Consider the following 14,321-nt stretch of genomic DNA (forward strand, 5'->3'; position numbering starts at 1 on the left):
CTTGAGGATGCAGGGTGGGAAGAGGGTGAGGATCAAAAAACTATGTATTGGGTACTAGGCTCACTACCTGGGTGAGGAAATTATTTGTATACCTAACCCCAGTGATAGACAATTTACCCATGTAAAAAACCTGCACACGTACCCCTTGAAACTTAAAAGTTGGAAGAAAAAAGTCAGGTTGTATATAGTAGTACTTCAGAAGACGGAACATACTGTTTTATTTCTGCTCCTTCTGAAATCGTGCTTTTATTTCTGTTCCTTCTGAAATCACGGTAAAAGAGTAAAAACAATATAAGCACATAAGGACAGAGAGTGCAGAGTAGAATAGCAGATTAGAACTATCAATAAATGTTTGGAAGATGGTAAGCAGATGGAAAACCTAGGTTATTTAAATCAACACTTCCACTGAGAGGCTACATTGTTCAACTCTTCCCCTGAAAATATCTAAAAATGTTGGATAAAATATCTTTAAAAATATTCCTAAAACATAACATATCTGATAAAACAGGCCAAAATATGTATGACAGTGGGAAAGCAGCATAGTTAAGTAGGACTCTGAAGGCAATTATACTCTGAGGGTTTTACTGAACCTTATAAACAATTTCAAGTTTGATGACTTTTCAGGGCACAGAAGACAAAACTCAGGGTCCTCACAACCTTGATGAGGAACCTCTCTCTCCTAGTAAATTATAATCTGTAAAACTGGGACTCCAAAAGGTACCCTTCTCAGGGTAAGAGTAAAGTTACCTACCTGACTCCTGACTTCAAAGATTTTTGCAAGTAATAGTGTGTTGATGCTGAGTAGAGCAGAGAAAAACGTCCTTGAGAAGGTGTACATTTTTGTAACCAAAATTTACAACTGTTGGCTAGTCCAAAAAACAAACAAAATAACTCCCCCTGCAAAACAAAGAAACAAAAACTCTAACAAAAAAGACAAGCCATGAATATAGTTTAGAGTGATTCTAGACTGATAGTACCCCTATGTGTCTGGCAGAAATAAGAATAAATTCTCCCTGGAAGAATTCACCTTCTCTTAGGCCTCAAATAATTTTTACAAAAGTTTTCAATGGAAAAGAAAAGTTTGACAGTAGTTTATAGCACCAAAACAACTAAGATATCATGAATAAGAACTAGAGGAAATAGGAAAAAAAATCAGTGAGACTTGAACTTTTGGAAATTACCAGATGCAAAGTATAAAACAGGTATCCTATTATGTTTAAAGAACTAAAAGATGAACTTGAAAATATGGAATGGAAAACTATTAAAAATGAGTTTATATTTGAAAAGGAAATAAGTAGAACTTACTGAAATAGAAAATTCAGGAATTGAAAGGAACAACTTAGCAGATTAGACAGAATTAAATAGACAATGAATGAGTTACTACTAGGTCAGAAGAAATTATCTAGATTGTAGTTTAGAGAGACAAAGAGATAGAAAATATGAAAGAGATATTAAAAGACATGAGAGATAGGGTGAGAACATCTAATATACATCAGAACAGAGTCCCCAAAGGAGAGAAGAGAAAGAATGGAGTGGAAGCAATATTTGAAAAGTTAATCACTCAAAAAATTTCAGAACTGATGAGAGACACCTACCCACAGATTCAAGAAGCCCGTCATCTTACAAGCATACTCAGCAGAAAGAAATTCATACCATAGCATATCACCACCAGAGGAAATTCCAAAGAGAGTATACTTCAGACAAAACAGAAATGTTCTGAGGCACAAGAAGAAATAAAGAGCAAAGGAAGTAGTATATGGGTGATTCTAAATGAATAAATGAATATTGAATATTCTAAATGAATATTGGCATTTTGTTTTATAACAAAGTGCTATGTGGTTAAGAAGAAGAATGAAAATACAGGACAATGATCACATGTAAATCAGATGGAGAATAAGTGGAGTTAAAAACTAGGTAGTATAGCAGAAAGGTAAAGCAAAGTTGGATGTGGGGTTTTTAAGGTGTAAAGCAAAAACATTTAGAGAGACCCTATTTAAGAAAAATAACAATATTATGAAAAAAATTAGGTATTGTGTGTGTTTGCTTGGGTGGCCATACAGAGTACTACAGACTGAGTAGCTTAAACAGTAGAACTTTATTTTCTCACAGTTCTAGAGACTAGTTGTCCAAGATCAAGGTGCCAATAGGGTTGGTTTCTGGTGAAGCCTCTCTTCTTGGGTTGCAGACAGCTGTTTCCTTGCTGCATGCTTATGTGGCCTTTCCTCTGTGCACACATAATGGTGGGTGGGGGTGAGTAAGGAGGAGGGAGAGGAAGAGGAGGGGAGAGAGATTTCTAATGTCTCTCTTTTTACAGTGACGCTAGTCCTAATGGATTAGGGCCTCACCATTATAAACTTATTTATTTAACTTTACCTCCTTATAGGCTCTATCTCAAAATATAGTCAAATTGGGAGTTAGGGCTTCAATGTATGAATTTTGGGGATATGCAATACAGTCCATAAAAGATATTAATGTAAATATTTATTTAAAACAAAATAAATTACAGCAAATTACAGATATAAGAAAGCTAACACCTACAAATTTCACAAAAGAAAGAAAAATAATATATTTTTATTATTTTAATACTCTTCTCTAAATTTGTGGCTTTGTACTCTCTGATTGGCTCTAGATTTGATGATTTTATAATATAATTTTCATAGAATTGAAAAAATAATTCAGTCTTTTCTCTAGCGTAGTTGATTGAAATTTGGTTTTTATTTAAATTTAAAAAAGTTTTTGTCAACATCATAACTTATTGGTAAAATATGTATTTTTCAATTATTGTCAAATTTTGGAAAACCTCTATCAATTTCTTTAATAATGTGCCATAGGATTTTTTGGTATTTGAAGATTTTTTTTAGATAAAGTGACTAATTTTAACTAGTGTTTGAATTGACATCACTAGTTTATTGTTGATGTCTTATTTAGTGAACATGGGAGTTCTCTGTTTTCTTCACTGATGTCAGTACTTAATGCCAAATCAGAAATAAATTAATGAAAATCTCTGAATTAATAAGTAAAGAATTAATAAGAATAATGTGATTGGACAAGGTCATTTTAGACTGAGGAAAAGGCATAACAAAGGCATAGTTTGACAATGGCACAAAATTTAGTTTGAATAGAGTGTAATGTACAGGTTAGGGCAGCAATATGATAGAAAAAAATATGTTAGAAGCAGGTAGGAAAGTGGGAAATTGGCAAAAATGTCAAATAATAGTGTGAACTAGATGAGAATAGACTATCATGCCCTCACATTGGGAATAAAAGGCCTGTTGACATCTGAAAGACAATTTAGTGAAATGTTAAGATCAGGTAAACTGCCTTGGAATCCTAGCTCCACCACTTACTAATCTTACTTATTGAAGCAAATCATGTAAACATGTCCCCTATGCTTAAACTAAATGTAGTCTCAACTTAGTTTCCCTTAGCCACATTCCCAAAATGCCCACAGCCACTTGAACATACTAGGGGAATATATGAGAGAAAGTAAGCAAGAATAGAAAGAGACAGGGAATTTAATCAACTGCAATTAAAATGTCTTATTTTTGCAAATTTTATAAAAATATGTGACAAGGTGAACAGATAGGGCTTTGCTAGGCTTGGAAGGAGACTGGGCAAGTGAGAGTCCCTGAAATTTAAGCTTCACTATCTTATTGATATATTCATCTTTGAGGTAACAATATTGATTAGCCTTAAACTTTCATATGCTTAATATTCATGTTATGATTTCTAGAGAAATCACCGAAGAATAAAAACAGGGCATATCATTAAATGATATGGGTTATTAGATTGAAAAAGTGAATAAAAATAGCTCACATCAAGCACATCATTATATCATTTTAGAGAGCAAAGAAAGATGATTCTAGAAGATTTGAGAGGAAAAAAAGTAATGTACGAAAGATAGAAAAACTGAATGGCATGAAATTTTTAACCGTAACAGTGAAATTAAAACATAATAGAACAGTAAGTTTAAGGTTTCAATGGAAAACATTTTTTTTATTTTGAATTCTATTTCTAGCAAAACTGTGTATCAAGTATGAGGGTAGAATTAGGATGTTTTGAGATATACAGGGTCTCAAAAAATTTGGCTTCTGAGAAATTTTTTTCAGGAAGGCCTGGCAAAAGTTTAATCAAAACATGAGAGTAAACCAAGAAAGATGATAGGAGAACCAGGAAACAGGAAAGTAATATAGAAGAGAGGTGAAGGGAAGTTGTGGGAAGACTGGAAGCAAGACTTAAGAACAACTGGCTTAGAGTGGGAGAATGGTGTTCTAAAAAACCAGAAAAAAAAAGAACTAGTAGATGTATATGGAGGAGTTTTATTAATTAATTTGAAGATTTTGGTAAGAAATAATTAGAGGGTTATGAAAACTAACCAAGTGAGGAAACAAGGCAATTGTCAACTTCAGGAATAATGAAACATTTTAAAAGAAAGGAAATATAGTGTTTTTTTGAAAAGTAAGCAATAAAAACACTGCACTTATGTAGTTATAATAAGGTGTATTAGTCCATTCTCATGCTGCTATCAAGAACTGCCAGAGACTGGGTAATTTATAAAGAAAATAGGTTTAATTGACTCACAGTTCTGCAGGGCTGCTGTGGGGGGCCTCAGAAAACTTACTAACATGGCAGAAGGGGAAGCAAACACATCCTTCTTCACATGGTGACAGGAAGAAGAATGAGAGCCGAATGAAGGGGGAAGCCCCTTATAAAACCATCAGATCTTGTGAGAACCTACTATCACGAGAACAGCATGGGGAAAACTACCCCTATGATTCAGTTACCTCTACCGTGTCCCTTCCATGACACATGGGGCTTATAGGATTACAATTCAAGATGAGATTTGGGTGGGGACACAAAGCCAAACCATATCATTCCTCTCCTGGCCCCTCCCAAATCTCATGTCCTCACATTTCAAAACACAATCATGCCCTTTCCAGCAGTCCCTCAAATGTTAGCTCATCCCAGCTTTAACCTAAAAGTCCAAGTCTGAAGTCTCATCTGAGACAAGGCAAGTCCCTTCTGCCTATGATCCTATAAAATCAACAGCAAGTTAGTTACTTCCTAGATACAAAGTGGGTACAGGCATTGAGTAAATACACCCATTCCAAATGGGAGAATTTGGCCAAAACAAAGGGGCAACAGGCCCCATGCAAGTCTGAAATGCAGTGGGGCAGTCGAATCTTCAAGCTCTGAAATGATCCCCTTTGACTTCATGTCTCACATTCAGGTAACACTGATGCAAGAGGTGGACTCCTATGGCCTTGGGTAGCTCTGCCCCTGTGGCTTTGCAGGGTACAGCCCCACTCCAGGCTGCTTTCCTGGCCTAGCATTGAGTGTCTGTGGCTTTTCCAGGTGCACTGTGCAAGCTGTCAGTGGAGATGCCATTCTGAGGTCTGGAGGATGGTGGCTGTCTTCTCACAGCTCCACTAGGCAGTGCCTCAGTGGGGACTCTGTGTGTGGGCTCCAACCCCACATTTCCCTTCTGCACTGCCCTAGCAGAGGTTCTCAATTAGGGATCCACCCCTGCAGCAAAATTCTGCCTGGAAACCCAGGCATTTCCATACATCCTCTAAAATCTAGGTGGAGGTTCCCAAGTCTCACTTCTTGACTTCTGTGCTTCTGCAGGCCCAGTACCACTTGTAAGGTGCCAAGGCCTGGGACTTGCACCCTTTGAAGCAATGGCCTAAGCTTTACATTGGCCCTTTTTAGCCATAGCTAGAGCTGAAACAACTGGGATGCAGGGAACCATGTCCTGAGGCTGCACAGAGCAGGGGGGTCCCGGGTCCAGCCCACAAAACCATTTTTTCATCTTAGGCCTCCAGGTCTGTGATAGAAGGGGCTGTAGTAAAGGTCTCTGGAATGCCCTGGAGACATTTTTCTCATTGTCTTGGTGATTAACATTCGACTGCCTATTACTATGCAAATTCTGCAGTGGGCTTGAATGTCTGCTTAGAAAATGGATTTTTCTTTTTTTACAGCATTGTCAGGCTGCAAATTTTCCAAACTTTTATGCTCTGTCACCTCTTGAATGCTTTGCTGCTTAGAAATTTCTTCCATCAGATACCCTAAATCATCTCTCTCAATTTCAGAGTCCCACAGATCTCTAGGACAGGGGCAAAAATGCTGCCAGTCTCTTTGCATAGCAAGAGTAACCTTTATTCCAGTTCCCTCCAAATTCCTCATCTCCATCTGAGACCACCTCATCCTGGACTTTATTGTTCACATCACTATCAGCATTTTGGTCAAAGGCATTCAACAAGTCTCTAGGAAGTTCCAGACTTTCCCACATCTTCCAGTTTTCTGAGCCCTTCAATTCTCCAGGAAGTTCCAAACTATCCCACATTTTCCTGTCTTCTTCTCAGCCCTCCAAACTGTTCCAGCCTCAGCCTGTTACCCAGTTCCAAAGTCGCTTCCACATTTTTGGGTATCTCTGTTTATTTATTTTATTAATCTATTTATTTATTTTTATTATTTATTTTTGTTTTACTTTAAGTTCTGGGGTACATGTGCAGAACGTGCAGGTTTGTTACATAGGTATACATGTGCCATGTTGGTTTGCTGCACCTATTATCCCATCATCTAGGTTTTAAGCCCCACATGCATTAGCTGTTTGTCCTAATGCTCTTGTCCCCTTGCCCCCGACGCCCCAACAGGCCCCAGTGTGTGATGATCCCTTCCCTGTGTCCATGTGTTCTCATTGTTCAACTCCCACTTATGAGTGAGAACATGTGGTGTTTGGATTTCTCTTCCTGTGTTAGTTTGCCGAGAATGATGGTTTCCACCTTCATCCATGTCCCTGGAAAGGACGTGAACTCATTCTTTTTTATGGCTGCATAGTATTCCATGGCATATATGAGCCACATTTTCTTTATCCAGTCTATCATTGATGAGCATTTGGGTTGTTTCCAAGTGTTTGCTACAGGAAATAGTGCTGCAATAAGCATACGTGTGCATGTCTTTATAGTAGAATGATTTATAATCATTTGGGTATATACCCAGTAATGGGATTGCTGGGTCAAATGATATTTCTAGTTCTAGATCCTTGAGGAATCACCACACTGTCCACAATAGTTGAACTAATTTACACTCCCACCAGCAGTGTAAAAGCGTTCCTATTTCTCCAGATCCTCTCCAGCATCTGTTGTTTCTTGACTTTTTAATGGTCACCATTCTAATTGGTGTGAGTTGGTATCTCATTGTGGTTTTGATTTGCATTTGTCTAATGACCAGTTATGATGAGTTTTTTTTCATATGTTTGTTGGCCACATAAATGTCTTCTTTTGAGAAGTGTCTGTTCATATCCTTCACTGACTTTTTGATGGGATCTTTTTTCTTGTAAATTAAAGTTTCTTGTAGATTCTGGATATTAGCCCTTTGTCAGATGGATAGATTGCAAAAATTTTCTCTCATTCTGTAGGTTGCCTGTTCACTCTGATGATAGTTTCTTTTGCTGTGCAGAGCCTCTTTAGTTTAATTAGATCCCATTTGTCAATTTTGGCTTTTGTAGCAATTGCTTTTGGTGTTTTAGTCATGAGGACTTTGCCCATGCCTATGTCCTGAATGGTGTTGCCTAGGTTTTCTTCTAGGGTTTTTATAGTTTAGGTTTTAGGTTTAAGTCTTTAATCCATCTTGAGTTAATTTTTGTATAACATTTAAGGAAGGGATCAAGTTTCAGTTTTCTGCATAAGGCTAGCCAGTTTCCCAACACCATTTATTAAATAGGGAATCCTTTCGTCTTTGCTTGTTTCTGTCAAAGATCAGATGGTTGTAGACCTGTAGTGTTATTTCTGAGGCCTCTGTTCTGATCCATTGTTCTATGTATCTGTTTTGGTACCAGTCATGGTGTTTTGGTTACTGTAGCCTTGTAGTATAGTTTGAAGCCAGGTAGCATGATGTCTCCAGCTTTGTTCTTTTTGCTTAGGATTGTCTTGGCTATATGGGCTTTTTTTTTTTTTATTCCATATGAAATTTCAAGTAGTTTTTTCTAATTCTGTGAAGAAAGTCAGTGGTAGCTTGATGGGAATAACATTGAGTCTATAAATTACTTTGGGCAGTATGGCCATTTTCACGATACTGAATCTTCCTATCCATGAGCATGGAACGTTTTTTCCATTTGTTTGTGTCCACTTTTATTTCCTTGAACAGTGGTTTGTAGTTCTTTTTGAAGAGGTCCTTTGCATGCCTTGTAAATTGTATTCCTAGGTATTTTATTCTCTTTGTAGCAATTGTGAATGGTAGTTCACTCATGATTGGGCTCTCTGTTTATCTATTATTGGTGTTTAGGAATGCTTGTGATTTTTGCACATTGATTTTGTATCCTGAGACTTTGCTGAAGTTGCTTATCAGCTTAACGAGTTTTTGGGCTGAGACAAGGGGTTTTTAAAATATACAATCATGTCACCTGCAAACAGAGACAATTTGACTTCCTGTCTTTCCATTTGAATACCCTTTATTTCTTTCTCTTGCCTGATTGCTCTGGCCAGAACTTCCAATACTGTGTTGAATAGGAGTGGTGTGAGAGGGCATCCTTGTCTTGTGCTGGTTTTCAAAGGGAATGCTTCCAGCTTTTGCCCATTCAGTATGACATTGGCTGTGGATATGCCATAAATAGCTCTTATTATTTTGAGATATGTTTCATCAATACCTAGTTTATTGAGTGTTTTTAGCATGAAGGGGTGTTGAATTGTATTGAAGGCCTTTTCTGCATCTAGTGAGATAATCATGTGGTTTTTGTCATTGGTTCTGTTTACGTGACTAATTATGTTTATTGATTTGCGTATGTTGAACCAGCTGTTCATCCCAGGGATGAAGCTGACTTGATCGTGGTAGATAAGCTTTTTGATGTGCTGCTGGATACAGTTTGCCAGTATTTTATTGAGGATTTCCACATCGATGTTCATCAGGGATATTGGCCTGAAATTTTCTTTTCTTTTTGTTGTGTCTCTGCCATGTTTCGGTGACAGGATGATGCTGGCCTATAAAATGAGTTAGGGAGGAGTCCCTCTTTTTCTATCGTTTGGAATAGTTCCCCAAGGAATGGTACCAGCTCCTCTTTGTACCTCTGGTAGAATTCAACTGTGAATCCTTCTGGTCCTGGGCTTTGTTTGGTTGGTAGGCTCTTAATTACTGCCTCAATTTCAAAACTTGTTATTGGTCTATTCAGGGATTTGACTTCTTCCTAGTTTAGTCTTGGGAGGGTGTGTGTCTCCAGGAATTTATCCATTTCTTCAAGATTTTCTAGTTTATTTGCATAGAGGTGTTTATAGTATTCTCTGAGGGAAGTTTGTATTTCTGTGTGATCAGTGGTGATATCCCCTTTATCATTTTTTATTGTGTCTATTTGATTCTTCTCTCTTTTCTTCTTTATTAGTCTTGCTAGTGGTCTATCTATTTTGTTAATCTTTTCAAAAAACCACCTCTGGATTCATTGATTTTTTTGAAGAGTTTTTCGTTTCTGTATCTCCTTCAGTTCTGCTCTGAGCTTAGTTATTTCTTGTCTTCTGCTAGCTTTTGAATTTGTTGGCTCTTGCTTCTCTAGTTCTTTTAATTGTGATGTTAGGGTGTTGATTATAGATTTTTCTCGTTTTCTGATGTGAGCATTTAGTGCTATAAATTTCCCTCCAAACACTGCTTTAGCTGTGTCCCAGAGATTCTGGTACGTTGTGTCTTTGTTCTCATTGGTTTCAAATAACTTATTTATTTCTGTCTTTATTTTGTTATTTACCCAGTAGTCATTCAGGAGCAGGTTGTTCAGTTTCCATGTAGTTTTGCAGTTTTGAGTGAGTTTCTTAATCCTGAGTTCTAATTTGATTGCACTGTGGTCTGAGAGACTGTTTGTTATGATTTCCATTCTTTTGCATTTCCTGAGGAGGGTTTTGCTTCCAATTATGTGGTTGATTTTAGAATAAGTGCTGTGTGGTGCTGAGAAGAATGTATATTCTGTTGATTTGGGGTGGAGAGTTCTGTAGATGTCTATTAGGTCCTTTTGGTCCAGAGCTGAGTTCAAGTCCTGAATATCCTTGTTAATTTTCTGTCTCATTGATCTAATATTGACAGTGGGGTGTAAAGTCTCCCACTATTATTGTGTGGGAGTCTAAGTCTCTTTGTACATCTCTAAGAACTTGCTTTATGAATCTGGATGCTCCTGAATTGGCCGCATATATATTTAGGATAGTTAGGTCTTCTTGTTGCATTGATCCCTTTACCAATATGTAATGCCCTTCTTTGTCTTTTTTGATATTTGTTGGCTTAAAGTCTGTTTTATCAGAGACTAGCATTGCAACCCCTGATTTTTTTTTCTTTTTTTTGCTTTCCATTTGCTTGGTAAATATTCCTCCATCCCTTTATTTTGAGCCTATGTGTGCACATAAGGCTGGGTCTCCTGAATATGGCACATCGATAGGTCTTGACTCTTTATCCAACTTGCCAGTTTGTGTCTTTTAATTGGAGCATTTAGCCCATTTACATTTAAGGTTAATACTGTTATGTGTGAATTTGATCCTGTCGTCATGATGCTAGCTGGTTATTTTGCACATTAGTTGATGCAGTTTCTTCATAGTGTCATAGGTCTTTATATTTTTGTGTGTTTTTGCAGTGGCTAGTACCAGTTTTTCCTTTCCATATTTAGTGCTTCCTTCAGGAGCTCTTGTAAGGTATGCCTGGTGGTGACAAAATCCCTCAGCATTTGCTTGTCTGTAAAGAATTTTATTCCTCCTTTACTTATGAAACTTAGTTTGGCTGGGTATGAAATTATGAGTTAAAAATTCTTTTATTTAAAATGTTGAATATTGGCTCCCACTGTGTTCTGGCTTGTAGGGTTTCTGCAGAGAGATCTGTTGTTAGTCTGATGGGCTTCTCTTTATAGATGACCTGGCCTTTCTCTCTGGCTGCCCTTAGCATTTTTTCCTTCATTTCAACCTTGGAGAATCTGATGGTTGTGTGTCTTGTGGTTGCTCTTCGCGAGGATATCTTAGTGGTATACTCTGTATTTCCCGAATTTGAATGTTGTCCTGTCTTGCTAGGTTGGGGAAGTTCTCCTGGATAATATCCTGAAATGTTTTTTTTTTTTACTTTGCTTCCATTCTCTTCATCATTTTCAGATACACCAATGAATCGTAGATTTGGTCTTTTCACAGAGTCCCATATTTCTTGGAGGCTTTGTTCATTCCTTTTCATTCTGTTTTCTCTAATCTTGTATTCATGCCTTATTTCTTTAAGTTGATCTGCAAACTCTGATATTCTTCCTTCTGCTTGATTGATTTGGCTATTGATACTTGTGTATGCTGCATGAAGTTCTTGTGCTGTGTTTTTCAGCTCTATCAGTTCATTTATGTTCTTCTCTAAACTGATTATTCCAGTTAGCAGTTCCTGTAACCTGTTATCAAGGTTCTTAGCTTCCTTGCATTGCATTAAAACATGCTCCTTTAGCTCAGAGGAGTTTGTTGTTACCCACCTTCTGAAGCCTACTTCTGTCAGTTCGTCAAACTCATTCTCATTCTCTATCCTGTTTTGTGCCCTTGCTGGAGAGGAGCCACGATCCTTTGTAAGAGAAGAGATATTTTGGCTTTTGGAATTTTCAGCATTTTCGTGCTGGTTATTCCTCATCTTCGTGGATTTATCTACCTTTGCTCTTTGATGCTGATGACCTTTGGATGTGGTTTTTGGGTGGGTGTCCTTTTTGTTGATGTTGATGTTGATTTTATTGCTGTTTGTTAGTTTTTCTTTTAACAGTCAGGCCCCTCTTCTTCAGATCTGCTGGAGTTTTCTGGAGGTCCAGTCCAGACCCTGTTTTCCTGGGTATCACCAGTGGAGCCTGCAGAACAGCAAAGATTGCTGCCTGCTCCTTCCTCCAGAAGCTTCGTCCCAGAAGGGCACCAGCCTTATGTCAGCTGGAGCTCTACTGTATGAGGTGTCTGTCAACCCCTGCTGGGACGTGCCTCCCAGTCAGGAGGCACAGGGGTCAGGGACCCACTTGAGGAGGCAGTCTTAAACTGCCACTTGAGGAGGCAGTTTAAGCTCTTATCAGAGCTTAAACGTTGTGCTGGGAGATCCACTGCTCTCTTTAGAGCCAGCAGGTGGGAACGTTTTTAAGTCCGCTGAAACTGCACCCACAACCGCCCCTTCCCCCAGGTGTTCTGTCCCAAGGAGATGGGAATTTTATCCGTAAGCCCCTGACTGGGGCTGCTGCCTTTTCTTCAGAAATGCCCTGCCCAGTGAGAAGGAATCTAGGGAGGCACTCTGGCCACAGCCATTTTGCCGTGCTGTCGTGAGTTCTGCCCAGTCTGAACTTCTGGGCTCCTCAATACTGTCAGGGGAAAACCACCTACTGAAGCCTCAGATGGTGCACACCCCTCCCTTCACCAAGCTTGATCATCCAGGTTGACTTCAGACTGCTGTGCTGGCAGCAAGAATTTCAAGTCAGTGGTTCTTAGCTTGCTGGGCTCCCTGGGTGTAGTACCCACTGAGTGAGACCACTTGGCTCCCTGGCTTCAGTTCCCTTTCCAGGGGAGTGAACAGTTCTGTCTTGCTGGTGTTCCAAGTGCCACTGGGGTAGGAAAAAAAAAAACTCCTGCAGCTAGCTTGGTGTCTGCCCAAATAGCTGCCCAGTTCTGTGCTTGAAACCCAGGGCCCTGGTGGTGTAGGCACATGAAGGTTCTCCTGGTCTACAGGTTGCAAAAACTGTGGGAAAAAGCATAGTATCTGGGCCTGATAGCACAGTCCCTTATGGCTTCCCTTGGCTAGGGGAGGGAGGTCCCTGGCCCCTTGCACTTCATGGGTGAGGTGACAACCCACCCTGCTTCTGCTCGCTCTCCATGGTCTGCACCCACTGTCTAACCAGTCCCAGTCAGATGAACTGGTACCTCAGTTGGAAATGCAGAAATCACCCACCTTCTGCATTGGTCTTGCTGGGAGCTGCAGCCCGGAGCTTTTCATATTTGGCCATCTTAGTCTGGGTTCTCTTTTTTTGGGTATCTTTATAGCAGCACCGCACTTCTGTTACCAGTTTATTGTATTAGCATGTTCTCATGCTGCTATAAAGAGCTGGCTGAGATTGGGTAATTTATAAAGAAGTTTAATTGACTCACAGTTCTGCAATGCTGATAGGGGCCTCAGGAAACTTAGAATCATGGCAGATGGGGAAGCAAACACATCCTTCTTTATTTACATGGCAGCAGGAAGAAGAATGAGAGCAAAGCCCACACTATAGACCTCTTACTTGGTTCAGCACACAGAGTTCTGAATGAAAAATTACAGTTCAGCGAGCTTTTCACTCAATGGGTGCCCAAACTGTTGCACCCAGATTAGCTGCAGGTAAGAATAGAGCATTCAATGAAAATTTTAAACAAATGGTATTAAGATCCTGAAGTATTTCTTTGAAGAACTGTAACAGGAGATGAAACATGGCTTTACCAGTATGATTCTGAGGGCAAATTACAATCAAAGCAATGGCTACTAAGAGGTGGAAGTGGTCCAGCCAAAGCAAGAGTGGATTGGTCAAGAGGAAAGGTACCAAAGAGTTTTTTGGGATGCTCGAGACATTTAGCTTGTTGACTTTTTGGAGGGCCAAAGAACAATAACATTTGCTTATGGTGAGTATTTTGAGAAAGTTAGCTAAAGCTTTAGCAGAAAAAAGCCCAAGGAAGCTTCACCAGAGAGTCCATCTCCATCATGGCAATGTTCCTGCTCCTCCTCTCATCAAACAAAGGCAATTTTGTGAGAGTTTTGATGGGAAATCATTAGACATCCACCTTACAGTACTGATTTGGATTTTTCTGACTTCTTTTTGTTTCCTTAAAAAATCCGTTAAAAGGCACCCATTTTTCTTAAGTTAATAATGTAAAAAAAGATTGCATTGACATAGTTAAATTTCCAGGACCCTCGATTCTTTAGGGATGGACTATATGGCTGGTATTATGGTTTATATAAATGTCTTGATCTTGATGGAGCTTATGTTAAAAAATAAAGTTTATATTTTTTGTTTTTATCTGTTAGTTCCATTTTCCATGAACTTTTGGAAGTCCCTTTGTATATGTGTTAATTTGATAAAAATTAAAACATTATAAAAAAGATATCATGGGGCAATTTAGGGGAAAATTGTGTTTCAACTAAAATATTTTTGAATTAAAGAAGATAAGTTTTTTTTTTTCAGGACCTCAGAGTTTTATTATTACTTAAGTCAGTCTCCCCCAGCATTTGGGGATCAGAGTTTTTTTGTTTGTTTGTTTTGAGACAGTGTCTCGCTCTGTCACCCAGGCTGGAGTGCAGTGGCACGATCTTGGCTCATTGCAACCTCCGCCTCCTGGATTCAATCGATTCTT

General features: G+C 38.8%; 1 protein-coding gene across 7 annotated transcripts in view; it reads left to right on the plus strand.

Annotated features, from left to right (window-relative positions):
- XKR9 (XK related 9) overlaps window positions 1-14,321 on the plus strand; it is a 178,618-nt gene that overhangs the window by 113,782 nt on the left and 50,515 nt on the right. The gene's annotated exons all lie outside the window — the stretch shown is intronic.

This window comes from Pongo abelii, chromosome 7, assembly GCF_028885655.2.
Source record: "Pongo abelii isolate AG06213 chromosome 7, NHGRI_mPonAbe1-v2.0_pri, whole genome shotgun sequence".
NCBI lineage: Eukaryota > Metazoa > Chordata > Mammalia > Primates > Hominidae > Pongo > Pongo abelii.